The 13,613-nt window shown below is 34.7% G+C and overlaps 1 long non-coding RNA gene and 1 pseudogene across 2 annotated transcripts; both read right to left on the reverse strand.

Annotated features, from left to right (window-relative positions):
• Positions 1-517: 517 nt before the first annotated feature.
• On the reverse strand, positions 518-6,067 carry LOC113046974 (uncharacterized). Of its 2 annotated transcripts, XR_003276188.1 has the most exons (4): positions 5,999-6,067; positions 4,995-5,098; positions 4,613-4,696; positions 518-1,293 (listed from the first exon to the last, which is right to left on the reverse strand). It is a non-coding gene; the product is annotated as an uncharacterized LOC113046974 (long non-coding RNA). The 2 variants fall into 2 exon arrangements; XR_003276187.1 differs by lacking the exon at positions 5,999-6,067 and having other exon boundaries at positions 4,995-5,625.
• A 74-nt stretch (positions 6,068-6,141) lies between these two features.
• LOC113047365 (cytosolic Fe-S cluster assembly factor nubp1-like) lies at positions 6,142-13,094 on the reverse strand (annotated as a pseudogene).
• Between the last annotated feature and the right edge of the window lie 519 nt (positions 13,095-13,613).

The following is a 13,613-nucleotide window of genomic DNA, read 5'->3' on the forward strand; positions in this document are numbered from 1 at the left end:
ATTACATATATATACATGCCACTAACAGATCCCTACCCCTACCTCTAGTATACTACCTTAAGTGAAATGCTTCCATATACTGAGCACAATGTGTGAAAAATGAAATATAGATTATGACCTACATCTGAAAAATAAAATAAAAACATTGATTTTGCAAGCGGTATATGGAGGTAGGGAGACACTAAAACACAGTGGAATACAATATTTGCATAACAACGCTCTACTGAGTGTGCAGATCTGAAGTTACTGTAACAAGTATAAATGGCATGCGATGGAGAAGCCGAAAAGAGAATTTAATTCATAAATGTCACTTATTTTGGCCAAAATGGCAGCTGTGAGTTAAAGTGTGGCCGATGCTTTGAGGTGAACTGTGCCAGTGGCTCGTCTCATAGTGAAAGTAAGTTTGCAGCCAAATGAAAACGAAACACTACCACACTGTTCATCTGAAAGCAGCCATGCTTTTGGATGCATTTCAAAAAACATATTTGATCCTGTATAAAGACCCTCACGATGACTCTGCTCTGGCAGGCACACGCCTTCGTAAACTGAAAGTGGAAATCCCCGGAAATTTAGCACTTACGGTAGCATTATGAATATTTTATGAAGAATAATATAAATACTCTGAAGTACCGGTATATCAGAAATGATTCGTTGGTTTGACATACAATGTAAGAAGAAACAACACAAAAGTGTATACATTATGTGTGTGTAACACATAAAACAGGTATTTTTGCTTTTTATTGATCAGAAAACATATAAACAGAGATTTAGTGCAGACTGGATTTAGAAATTGTTATCTTAAGTGACGGAAAAAGCCACTATATGGCACACATTATTACCTTTTCTGATAACAGACATAATTTCTCCTGGCCTGCTGAAACATGCTCATTGTCTTTATGGTAATAATTATATTTTGGTTTCAGTTTCATCCTTTACAATTTACAAATTTGGATTCTTGGATTGGGTGATGACTTGTGATCTGCACTTCTAATGTACAACATGAATTCATTTTTTTATGTATTATAACAAATTATTTTTCTAATCTAAAATCTGTGTTTTGAAGGGAAGCCAGGAATTTAGATAATATTTTCCATTTGCTCTGTAAATGAGTTTATGAAGGTGAGCAAGAGTGTTGAGCAGAAAGCACGATTCACAATGTCCTTTCTTTTTGGACTGATTCACCACATGAAAATTTAAAGGACATCCCAGTTGGCTGGACAAAGATCTGATGCACATTTCTGCGTCAACAAGGATCGTCTGGTGTAGAATGGGAAGAACAGTAATCTCTGATTTCTGTGAAAAATAAAAAATATATATATAATTATATTTTTGTTATTGTCAGCACAAGTGAAGACCACAGTCCATTTTGTGTGACAACATTGAGTCAAAATAACAAGATATCCGGATTCTACCGAATACTCACTTCTGTAATCCGCTTCTAAATAGGGGGGGTGGGGTGAGCGATTGGGGGATTCTCACAAGCTACACATTATTTTCTTGAGTTCAGATTTCTGTGAATATACACTGCCACTCAAAAGTTTGGGATCAGTAAGACCTTTAAAGAAGTCTCTTCTGCTCATCAACACTGCATTTATTTGATCAAAAATACAGAAGAAAAACGTAATCTTGCAAAATGTTATTAGAATATAAAATTATAGTTTCTATTTCAATATACTTTAAAAACTAATTTAATTCTGTGATGCAAAGCTGAATTTCTAATGGACATTACTCCAGTATAAAGTGTCACATGATCCTTAAGAGATCGTTTTTATATGCTGATTTATTATTCGAATTATCAATGTTGAAACTGTTGTGCTGCCCAATATGTTTTTGTAAACTGCACAAATTTTTAAGGATTTATTGATGAATAAATTTAAAAAGAACAGCATTTATTCAAAAAAAAAAAAAAAAATTCTAACAATATAAATATTTGCTATTACCTCTTAACAATTTAACACATTTATTTATTTCAATAAAAAAAAAAAAAAAAAAAAAAAATAAAAAAAAAATTACTGACCTCAAACCTTTGAACGGTAGTCTACATTGTTAGAAAAAAAAATATACATACATATATATATATATATTTAAATTTTCAGCTTTTTAACTTTTTATTCATCAAAGTATCCGGAAAAAAAGTATCACAGGTTACAATTTTTTTTTAAGCAGCACAACAGTTTCCAGCACAGAAAATAAATCGGCACATTAGAATGATTTCTGAAGATCATGTGACTCTGAAGACTGGAGGAATGATGCTGAAAAATCAGCTTTGCATGATTTGGCCGGTAGTGTAGTATTTTGTCTATATTTCAACAATTATTCTCTTATGAGATATACACTGTGGCTTGGTTGAAGGATGTGTTAAATATGTCTGTGAAGAAATCATCAAGTACTTCAGCACATATCTAGCAGGATTTTCCTCTTATCACCATAGTTACTGACAGTACCTGGTCATCCAGCAAAAGGGCAAAATGTACAAAACCTGGCTACAGTGAAAATTATTAACAATTAACCCAGCATGAAAAGTGATATTTAATACTTTTACATCATTACAAAAATAAACGGATCCCTTTTTTACACAAATTTTATGTTGCTGCATTTGAGTTCATCATTAAACAAATATTCAACAAATATTCTTAAAGAAAAAACAGGTAAGATGAGGGTTTTCTAAAAAGCACAAATACATAAATTGTTGTAATATGTACATTTTAATAGTTACATCATAATACATTTTTAATTAATTTTCATTCATTTATATTTATATATTTATATATATATATATATATGGAGAATGCTTATATATATAAGCATTCTCCTTAAGTTCTGAGCTACAGTTCTTACAGTTGTGCATCTGTACAGTGAGTAAAATCACTCAGATCACATTTTTCCCCCATTCTCATTATTGATTGAAAGCTATCTGAGGCCCACTAACAATTTTCAAATGAAGAATTAAAAAACAAAAATGTTTACATCAAAATTAAATTTAGAAGTAATAGGCTATTTTCTGTCCTGTTTTGGCCCCCTCATCAGAACACTCTGTTTAAATATGTGTGGTGGATTGTAGACTCAGAAGTAAAAGCCCACTGCTATGATACACAGTTGAGAATCTGGGATGAAATTAAGTGAACAAAAGACCAAGTTCTTACTGATGCGGTTCATTAAATCAAGTCTATCGTTAGGTTCTGTGTAGACCCTTGTTTTTCTCTCTCATCATTTGCCTACAGTACTACATGCACAAACCGGTGGGTGGGCTAAACAGGCAGCGATTTAGAAGCAGACATTGATCTTCTTCTGTGGGGGCGGTGTGTATGTCATACTACTAAAGTGGTCCATTCCACAATCTGTCATGTGGCAGACTGCCTTCAACATAAGCTGTTTTTAGACTAATGAGAAAGCTTTGAGTTCTGAAACTTTGCAGGATGTTTATTTATAAATAGGAAATTTTGATTTCCAGTTCCTGGCCCCTTAAAGCAGCTATACGTATGAGTTTATACCACATGATCTGAAGATGTCATTAAACAACAAATACACCTAGTGGCAGATCCGTGTATACGAATAAAGAGAAATATACTAAGTGCCATGTCTTTAAAGGGTTAGTTCAGCCAAAAATGAAAATTAGGCTGTGTTTTACATCCTAGGTGTCTGTGACTTCCAGTAAGAGTTATATTAAAAGCTCTATCACTCAATTTAGTTAGGTGTTGCAGTTCATCAGTCCAAAAGAAGTGAAATAAAAAGCACCCATCAATAAAAAATGAATTGTCTCACACAGCTCCGGCGGGTGAACAAAGGCCTCCTGCCTCCTCAATGCATTTTTCTAAGAAAAATACCCATATTCAAAACATAAACGTAACTCATGGGTCAGCGTTGCACATGCGCCGGTGAGTCTCGTGAAAACCAACATTTGTTTACAAGCTCAAAGGAAGCAAAGTCTCCTCTTGGTATTCTCGAAAAAATCCTCTGACATTTTTCTTTGCAAATCCTCGTTTCGTACTTCTGATTATCGACTGTTGTTTTGTTTTGATCTCACCGATGTGATTCTGCATTGGTCACTTCTGAGCAGCGCATGCGCAGAGCTGACCTCTGAGACTGGATTAGTCTGAAAGAAGAAAGTCATATACACCTAGGAAGCCTCAGGGGTAAGTAAAACAACCAAATTTTTTCGTTTTAGGGTGAACTTACCCTATAAGGAACAAAAAAGGGGAAGAAAAGATCTGTATACAGAAGTTCTCAGAAAGCTATTTTGGGTATTCTTGAGACTCAAATCAAGATTAAATATCTTATGCCCAATGAGTTTCTTGATTCACTGAAAACCATAAAAAACTGGTTCTTCATAAAAGGAATGGGGAAATCAAAGAGCTCAATCAAAGTGTTGATATATTTAATGTCTTCGCAGTTGTTTTCCTTTAGTGTCACGTGTCTCCTAACCTTTATTTAGTGCACACTGTCTTTTCGCCTCGGGCAAAACTTGTTAATTCTTGGTTTGTCAAACCGGTACTTGAGACTGTTAGGTGACATACTAAAGCAGCATTCCCAGAATGGTTAGTAATGGCAGTTTATCAGCTTTTGTTTGAGCAGGTCTGTTTTAGAGATGCCTGCCAGGGTTTGGATGACTTACTCTGGACAATATTCTGATAGGACACTGCAGCAGGAGAGTCTGGAGCTTCAGTTCGGAGAGACCTTCCCTCCTCACAGCTTCTCCCTTGAAAAGCAAAATACAGAAGTGCATTTAGAGAACTAGAAACTGCTGGCTGCTGACTTTCCTTCAGAAGCTTCATAAGAACCACTATAGGGAGTTTTTGACACTTGATTCACTGACTACATGCTGTAAATACTATGAAAACAAGGAAACACTCTCACATAATGTGAATTGTTAAACTTCCTAATGTCCTGACCACTCAATGCGGAACAAGTGTAGAATGATATTTTGCTGTTGTATTTAATCTGGTTTTAAAACAATCACTTCCTTGTGAATGGTAAAAGATTAAAGCTCTTTGTACCCTATCTGTGGATCGAGGGGTACTCTGCCCAAAAGAGGGAGATTTAGCTCTTCACACATTCTTTGTGCTCCTCCTGTGTTCAGAGGAAATATCTGTGATGTATTCTGTCAACAGAAAGTGAAGGCATTTCAAAAAACAGTATATGATGTGGCAGGTCATTACACAATGCAATATTTTATTTCCTCACACTTGTGTTGTTCCTTGCTCTAATGACTTCTGGTTTCAACAGAAAATGTATTGCTCTTTTCCATGCAAGAACAATGGAATATACAAGCTTAAAAAATAATGCAAAGGGATCATTCAAAGCAGCCCACACAACCCGAGTCAACTTATGTTGTACAACAGCTTCATGTGGCAAAGAGGACAGAATATAATATGTTGTTCCATGACCTTTCCTTTCCATTGGCGGTCAGAACTCTATAAGCAGATTATTCAGACTTATGAATTAATTATTCATGTGTTTTTATGAACTGCAAAAACAGATTCATTTCAAGGATGCTACAAAAATAATAATTACTATAATATCTGTAAATAACAACTTATAATCACATATAAAGGTCTGGGGTCTGTAAGATTTTTCAAAATGTTCTTGAAAATAGTCTCTTACGCATTTATTTGATAAAAAAAAACAGTAAAAAAAAAAAAAAAACTATATTTTGAAATATGACAAACTAAAATAACTTTTCTATTGTTATATACTTTAAAAAATGTAAATTATTCCTGTGATGGCAAAGCTGAAGTTTCAGCATCATTATTTCAGTCTTCATTGTCGCATGGTCCTTCAGAAAACATTTATTATCATTAGCAATGTTCAAAACAGTTGTGCCGCATAATATTGCTGTAGAAACTGTATTTTTTTTTTGTATTCTTTAAAAAATGAAAAGTTCAAAAGAACAGCATTTTTTTGAAAAAGTAATCATTTGTAACATTATAAATGTCTTTGAACTAATTTAATGCATCCTTGACGATTGAAAGTATTGTTTTCAATAAAATACCTAACTTACTGCAAACTAAGTATACGATTTAGTCACAAATCATCATATGATCAATTGACTCCAACTGACTTCTCTCCTGATACTTAATGGTGCTTTCGCATCCTCTTTGAAGCTTAATAGCTCTAGATGCTATTAAATGTATCTGCCTGAAAAAAAAAAGAAAAAGGTAAGATAATTGGGCCTTTAAAATCTTTAAAATGTCTCAATTTGTGAGAAAATAATGTTAGAAACAAAACAAAAAGATGACAATCTCAAACTTCTTTACACAAAAGTCACTTGCTGCACTGTTAACAAACAGAAAACATCAACAGTGATGTATGATGTGTTTTTCTGTGATATACTGCATCTAAACACTTTTACTGTAGCTTGCATTTAGGACAAACAAAGCCACTCATGTTTTCAATCACAGCTATGATGGGTATTTTGACCTTTTTACAGAATCGTATCTCTTTTCTCACATCCTGCAAAGATACTTCTTCCTATTTCAGAAGGGAACAATACAATAAAAAAATAAAAAATTATGGCGCAGTCAAAAAACATAGTTACATATTAATAAGGATTATTACATGGTATTCCTATTAGTGCATTACAAATACAGCAAAATTGATTTTCTTCTCATTTACAGTGATGGCAGCAAAGTGTCACAACAAGGGTGACCCTAACACCTACAAACATTGAACTTAAAAGGATAATTCACCAAATAAAATGAGAATTTGATGTTTATCTGCTTACCCCCAGAGAACCCAAGATGAGGGTGACTTTGTTTCTTCAGTAGAGGACAAACAGAGATTTTTAACTGAAACAGTTGAAGTCTATCAGCCCTATGATGTCAGTGGATGGGAATCACGGCTTTGAGACAAAAAAACTAAAATACATACATAAACAAAACCAAATTACACCCTGCGGTTCGTGATGATACATTGATGTTTAACCCTTGGGCGGCCCTCATTTGGAAGTCACACTCAGGGTCTTCATGGTCAAAAGTGAAATTTAACTTTTTTGGCCCCCAGTAAAAATCTGTGGAATATATATTTTTTTCAATAATATTTTTTTTCTTTTATATTTGTATTTTGTGAAAATTTTAAGGTATTAATGAATATTTATGCAATAATTATGAACAATGTTTCTCATAATAGTACAGATTTTTTCTCTCTCAAATTTTTCAAAGTTATTTTTAAATTAGTGTTGTATTTCAGATTAAAACAGAGACTAGGACTTTCAAATACATTTTTCTGAAGATTTTTTAGCGACACCTGGTCAGAGAAAAGAAAGTAAAATATGTAAGTGCATGGTGCAACCACTTATTGCCAGTATAGGAATCTGTAGAGAGGCTTGTGAATTCCCTTATTGTTTTTAGACATAATTGCTTACTCATATTAAGTATTATATCAAGAATATATAATACATTCTAAAGACTATTTTTTGTATAGTTTTAGATATTATTTTTGTTATAAATAATGATTTCATGCATTATTTGCTTTAAAGATTTGCCTTTTGATTACAATAGAAAGAGAACACAAGTAAGCATTTTGTTAACCTTTTTTTTATTTAGAAATGAATTTTAAAAATGCAATTCATTCAAACATAACAGTTTATGTAAACATTTAGCAATGAACACTAACAAAAGGAAGGAATAGTAATCAAAAGGAAACAATAACAAACAATCTCGAATAAACAGGAAGCATAAAAAAATGAAACAGTAAATAAAAAAAGAGAAATAATAAAATAAGAGTTATAAATACTATTCTAACTTTATCCTATGCGGGCTGTGTATACTACTGTGTATACTAAACTGCTGTGTATACTAACTACTATAACTATATACAGAACCTCAGCCTTTGATCTCACGGTGTGTGTGTGTGTGTGCAAGTGTGTATACAATGACATGTATACAATGTCTATCTTTTGCACTCTGGATATGCACTCTTGAATCTATTCATTTTATTTTACATTCTCAAAATGTTACAGTTGTTTTGTGTGTGTGTGTGTGTGTGTGTGGGGGAGAGAGAGAGAGAGAGAGAGAGAGAGAGAGAAGACATTCCATCAACTGTCAAGGGTTGTGAGATTTGATGACAAGAGAACAAGAGCTGAAGGAAAGCAAAATGACAAACAGGCACCTGTCCGAGAGATTTGGGGAAAATGGGTAGAGAGACTTCCATTTATGTACAGTCTTTGGTCATTAGAAAAACCTGGACAAGCAAATAGTGAATAACACGATGCATGGCCTTCAGGAACATACTATTCTGTGCCATTTTTTTTTTTTTTTTACTACTTATGCTCTTGCCACAGAGCTTCTGCAAAAAATAAAAAATAAAAAAAATGCTTCTCATCGTTGTTTTACTGACAGCAGGTCATGGGTGTGTGTGTGTGTGTGTGTATGCATGCGTGTGCATGTGTGATGATTTAGAGCGTCATACCTTCACTGCTGTGAGATTTTTCTGCATTATGACTGAATTATTGAATGGATTTCTCATTCTCAAAACTTTGCTCCGTATTACAGACACAGTAGTTCATAGGTGTCTATGTGTAATTATGTGTGTGTGTGTGATTGGATATGTCAATATCACACTCTTGATGTTTTTTTTTATAGTGTCATCCCTTCACTACTGTGCACTTTTTTTCAGTTTTGTGATCGATTTGTAGATTGTGTACACAAACATTCTCTGAATTGTTGTGTTTTTGTCTATTTTCCGTTCATTTCCTGTGGCCGGTAATTTTTGACCAAAGACCTTGAGTGTTACTATTTTTTTCCGCCCACTTAGACTGTTCGAATCATCCCCTACATTTTTTGTGTCTTCACATCCCAAGTGCCATAAAAGTCACTGCATTTCATAACATTCCAATGGAGCTGTGAATTTTGACATTTCGAAACTTAAAATATTACGGTCAGAAATGACCAAAAACTCCACAAGGGTTAAAGACACAAATGATCGGTCTGTGCAAGAGAGTGAACAGTATTTATATTGTTTTGGTTTTTTTTTACCTCTGATTTTTCCCGCTGTCCTGAGCACGTCATTTGGTTTTGTTTGTGTATAGGACTCTCGAAGCTGTGATTCCCATCCACTAATATTATAGGACTGATAGACTGCAACAGTTTGAGTTAAAAATCTCTTGTTTGTGTTCTACTGAAGAAACAAAGTCACCTACATCCTGGATGCCTTGGGAGTAAGCACATCAAATTGTCATTTTTGGGTGAACTATACCTTTAAGAAAGTTTTAGTGCATTTATGTGACCTATCACAGAGTTTCAGTGAAAGCCTCTAAACATTTATCCTCTTTGATTAAAAATTAACGGCAAAGCTCAAATGCTTAGCTCTGAAAAATGTGTTGATGGCTTCTTTCAGCATGTGCACAGCTAAGAAGTGCAACTCGTGTGGAGACATAAATAACTTGTTTTTCTTTTTTATAAATTGTTCACACCACTGAGTTCCACTTCACTGTTAGTGTGCAGGAAATCAAATTTTTTTTTTAACTTTCAGTAAAGTGTGAAAGCATCTTGTTCCTCACACGTCAATTCATCTGTTTTTTTCTATGCAAATCTTTTCGTTTGAATCTTTTTTTGATATTTTATTTTTATAATGCAAAGCAGATCACAAGATGTAAAAGCAACTTCCTGGAACATGCACAGCGTTTCACATGTCTTTGAGTAGCTGTTCACCTGTGGGGTGGTGGTGATGATAACGGCTCCATCGATGCCAGTGCCGCTGAGATACCGCACCATGGACAAATGCTCATCAGATGTTCCTGGAGGCATGGCTATGATCAGATAATCCACTTCTCCCCAGTCCACATCCCTCAGAAACTCTTTTATCATGCCTAAACATTAACAAAAGACTGAAAATGTAACAATGCACCATAACAAACATGTCCCCGAATTCAGTTCAGTTTAGTTCCCATTTGTCTGTAAAGGCCTTTCCACAACACGTATTGTTTCAAAGCAACTTCGTAGGAAATGAAAATATCATGTTGCAAAAAAACTGCACTGTCTAGCACTCCAGTCTTATGTCTGATGCAATCTCCATGAAAATCAGAAAAGCGAACCATTTTGCAACTCAAGACGACTTAAAATCCTTTTTTTTTGTACACTAGTGTTTTGACACTTGATGTGCACCACAATGAATGAATTTGTATGGTTAAAACTAAACTTCCCTTAACTTTCCCTTAATTCAACAATACACCCTCTTATGTTAAATAATAACCATTTTTACCTTGGCAATTAAGTAAGTAAAGTTTTTTTTTTATACAGCACATTTATCTCAGCAAAGCAGGCCAAAGTGCTGAACAGAATCAAAGTTAAAACATAAGACAAGCAGGAAAACCTATAAAACAATAAAACATAGCTAGTCAGTTAGAATGCCTGGGATATGTTCTCAACATTGTTTTAAAAGTTACAATAGAAGGTGCAAGGCAGATGTCCAGTGACAAACATCTGAATGCTTTTTAATACCATTTAAATTTGTAATTAAGTATGGACTGAATGAGCCAGATTATTTCCATTAACTCACTAGTGAGGCAGTTGTGTGAATTTTTTAAAAAGTACCTGTTCACAAGAGTCAGCTGTTTATGAATCAGACATCATGGGTTGCATCATGTTTGTTGTTGTATGCAGTGCCATTTGTTTCATACATTTTAGTTATGGTCTTGAGCTAGAGAGTATAATCCTGTTTTTCTGATGCCTGTTCCAGGCAGACGAGGCCAGAGTAACTTACAATAAGCCTTTCCCACAACTCTAAAGTAAATAGAATCCACATACAGTAGGGAACAGAGTACCCAACAGAGTAAATACACAGCTAACACTGCAATATTATACATTTGTTATGACACCAAACCAAACGTATCACACAAAGGCATTTGTGTTGCATAACAATCACTGTCCTGCCAAACCCTCCACCCAAATGACAACACACAGTTACCGCCTTCCAAAAAAAGAGCACTCGGGACTAAATGGGTAAAAAAGGTACATGCAAATGTCACTGTAACCTTGCATTTACTTGTTTACATTTTATAAACATTAAAAAATAGTTTATTTTATTTTATTTTTAAACAAGAATGTCCTGAATTTGAAGCCTTATGACCTTCTGTCCTTTAACCTTCTTTCCGTTTGTATTCAGGTGCATCCCCAAAACAAAAAAAAGCGAGCTGTGCATTTGATTTGATGTTCACAAAACACTAGACAACACGTCAACTTGCCTTGAATCACACAGTGTTACTTCCTGAAATAAAAAAAGCACAGAAAAACAACAATAGCTCTTCCCACCTGATTTATTATTAAGTTTATCAGATGAATGTGCTTGAAAACGGCTATTGTTTGTCATATAGATTATTTCCGTGTAGCTGAAGTTCTACAGCAAAAGTCATTCAGCTCCCGTATGTGTATCAATAAAGCTCTACACTCTCTCTCAACTCTAAAGGAAGCTATATTCAAGCCACCTGTGAAACACACAGTAAAGGAAACCAGTCCTCCTCACAGATGAGACACTTCGATATCAGACAGTGGTTAAAATGCAGGGTTCACGGAAGTGAAACCCATCCGGTCGAAACTTAACTTAGTGCTTGAGATAAACAGAGCCATGTGCTCTCATTGCATCGGAGCATCTCACCGTGGAACATGACACCCGTCTAAAGTATAAAACACTTTAAAAAAGTAATACTTTCAGGTCTGGTCCACAAAGAAAGATGAATGTCATAAAATGCATTTTTTTTTTTTTGTTGTTGTTCAACATTTAATCCAAGTTCCGCTAAAAGTCATATGTGCATTGTGTTGTCCTATTAGAGCGGAACCCTTTTTTTTAATTTTGAAAGCAGTACTTCTGCTTCGTAGAGTTTTATTGTGGCAGGAAGCTAATGCTGACCTGGTTTTAGCTACCACTGGAACACAGGTCTTTTTTCTTTATTTATTTAATTGCACTAAAGTTAATCACAAAGAGATTGTTAAGAAGCATCAGTTATTGTACACCAGCTGGCAGAGATTTACAAACCGGCTTACTGAAATAACGCTTAAGCAAGATTGACCGGACTAACCAAGTGGAAACATGTCAGTTAAAAACAGCTGCATGAAACCAGACATGCATCACCACGATATACTTAACCATAGAACCAACAATCACATGATGGCTGCCTACACCTCATACACCCACTGGCTGTTGTCTTTTACACTGAGAATCTGATGAGGACTACGGTTTCTTTATGATTAATCATTTATTTATTATTTAGGAGGGCATATATTTAGTAGGGACTTTTTTATTTGATGTGTCATTTGATATTTTTTATTATTACAAATGGTTATAATCATATCAGGGCAGTAAGTTTCATTATGACACTACATGAAAAAAAAAAAATACAAATCAACAGTTTGGAACGATGGTCATTTATTTGCATTACAAGATATATATATATATATATTATATATTATATATATATATTTTTTTTTTTCACCACTTAAAATGTACTGATCAGTAACACTGTCAATCTCTCACTCATTTAACTCATTAATAATTAACAAATTCTACTTTGTTCTCAGTTTGGACAGACAAACTAAGTTTCGTGACGTTTCGGCAGTTCATCAGGTACCTGAATTCCCCTAGAACTCTGAAGTAGAGCATTCTGGGTAGAATTAAATAGGTCATATGGTATTTGGGGATTGTGCAGGGCTGCCCAGCTTGTTTTGACCTTTACTATCAGGGGTGCATTTGACTTTGAGAAAGGCCATTTAAACTATTTAATTTTTTTTTACATTTGAATATTCCTGATATGTACAATAGAAGACAGGGCTAAAATAAAGTACCAACCATTATTTTTGGGGCCTCTCCAGATAACAGCATCATCTGGACTACTGAGCCGATGGACATGATGGACATGACGGCCAAGTTGTCCTCAACATACTAGACAGAGAGAAAATATAATGTATAATGTAAAAATGCCAAATACTTGAGAAATACAAATCAAAAGAAGAGAGATTTAAAAAGATCTCACCACTGGGGACCAGCCTGATGAACCTACAGAGAAAAGAAGCAAAGCGTGAGATTCCCAATCAACTTCCTGATGCAAGCAAGAAGCACAATCAAACCAGAGAGATACGACATACCTGCTCCCCCTCTAACCCCATTATTTTTGGTATAGATGGCCCACAGATGTCCACATCTAGCAGTGCAACCAGGAAGAGGAACATAAAAAAAAAAATCAAGCACAGAAACTGGTACAAGGATGTTTACTAAGGATATGGATTAATAAGGATTTGCCTTTTACCCAGACATTGAAAGTCTGTGAAAAGCAATATTAAATGTGTTCTGAGTTTATAACACAACAAAGAAAGTGTCATTAACCACCCAGCCAAATTTGAATAAAGAAAAAAAGGCAAGTAAATAAAATGAGTTATCAAAATCTCCAAAACCACTCCCACTCGCAGGAAAGCTGCTAGCTCTCTCAACTGTCAAATACTTGAAAGGATGCACCCTTTAGCAGTTTAACTGGATTTGCACAGTCATACGTGAAATATACATTTACGTGACTAAGGCATAGCTAGTTAACAAACGGAAGGCTGAGAGTAACTCACGCCTGAGCAGATGAACCGCTGATGCTAATGTGCTCTCTAGTTATTATAGTGTTAGGGGAAGGCCCATGCTCA

This window comes from Carassius auratus, chromosome 28 (assembly GCF_003368295.1).
Source record: "Carassius auratus strain Wakin chromosome 28, ASM336829v1, whole genome shotgun sequence".
Taxonomy (NCBI): Eukaryota; Metazoa; Chordata; class Actinopteri; order Cypriniformes; family Cyprinidae; genus Carassius; species Carassius auratus.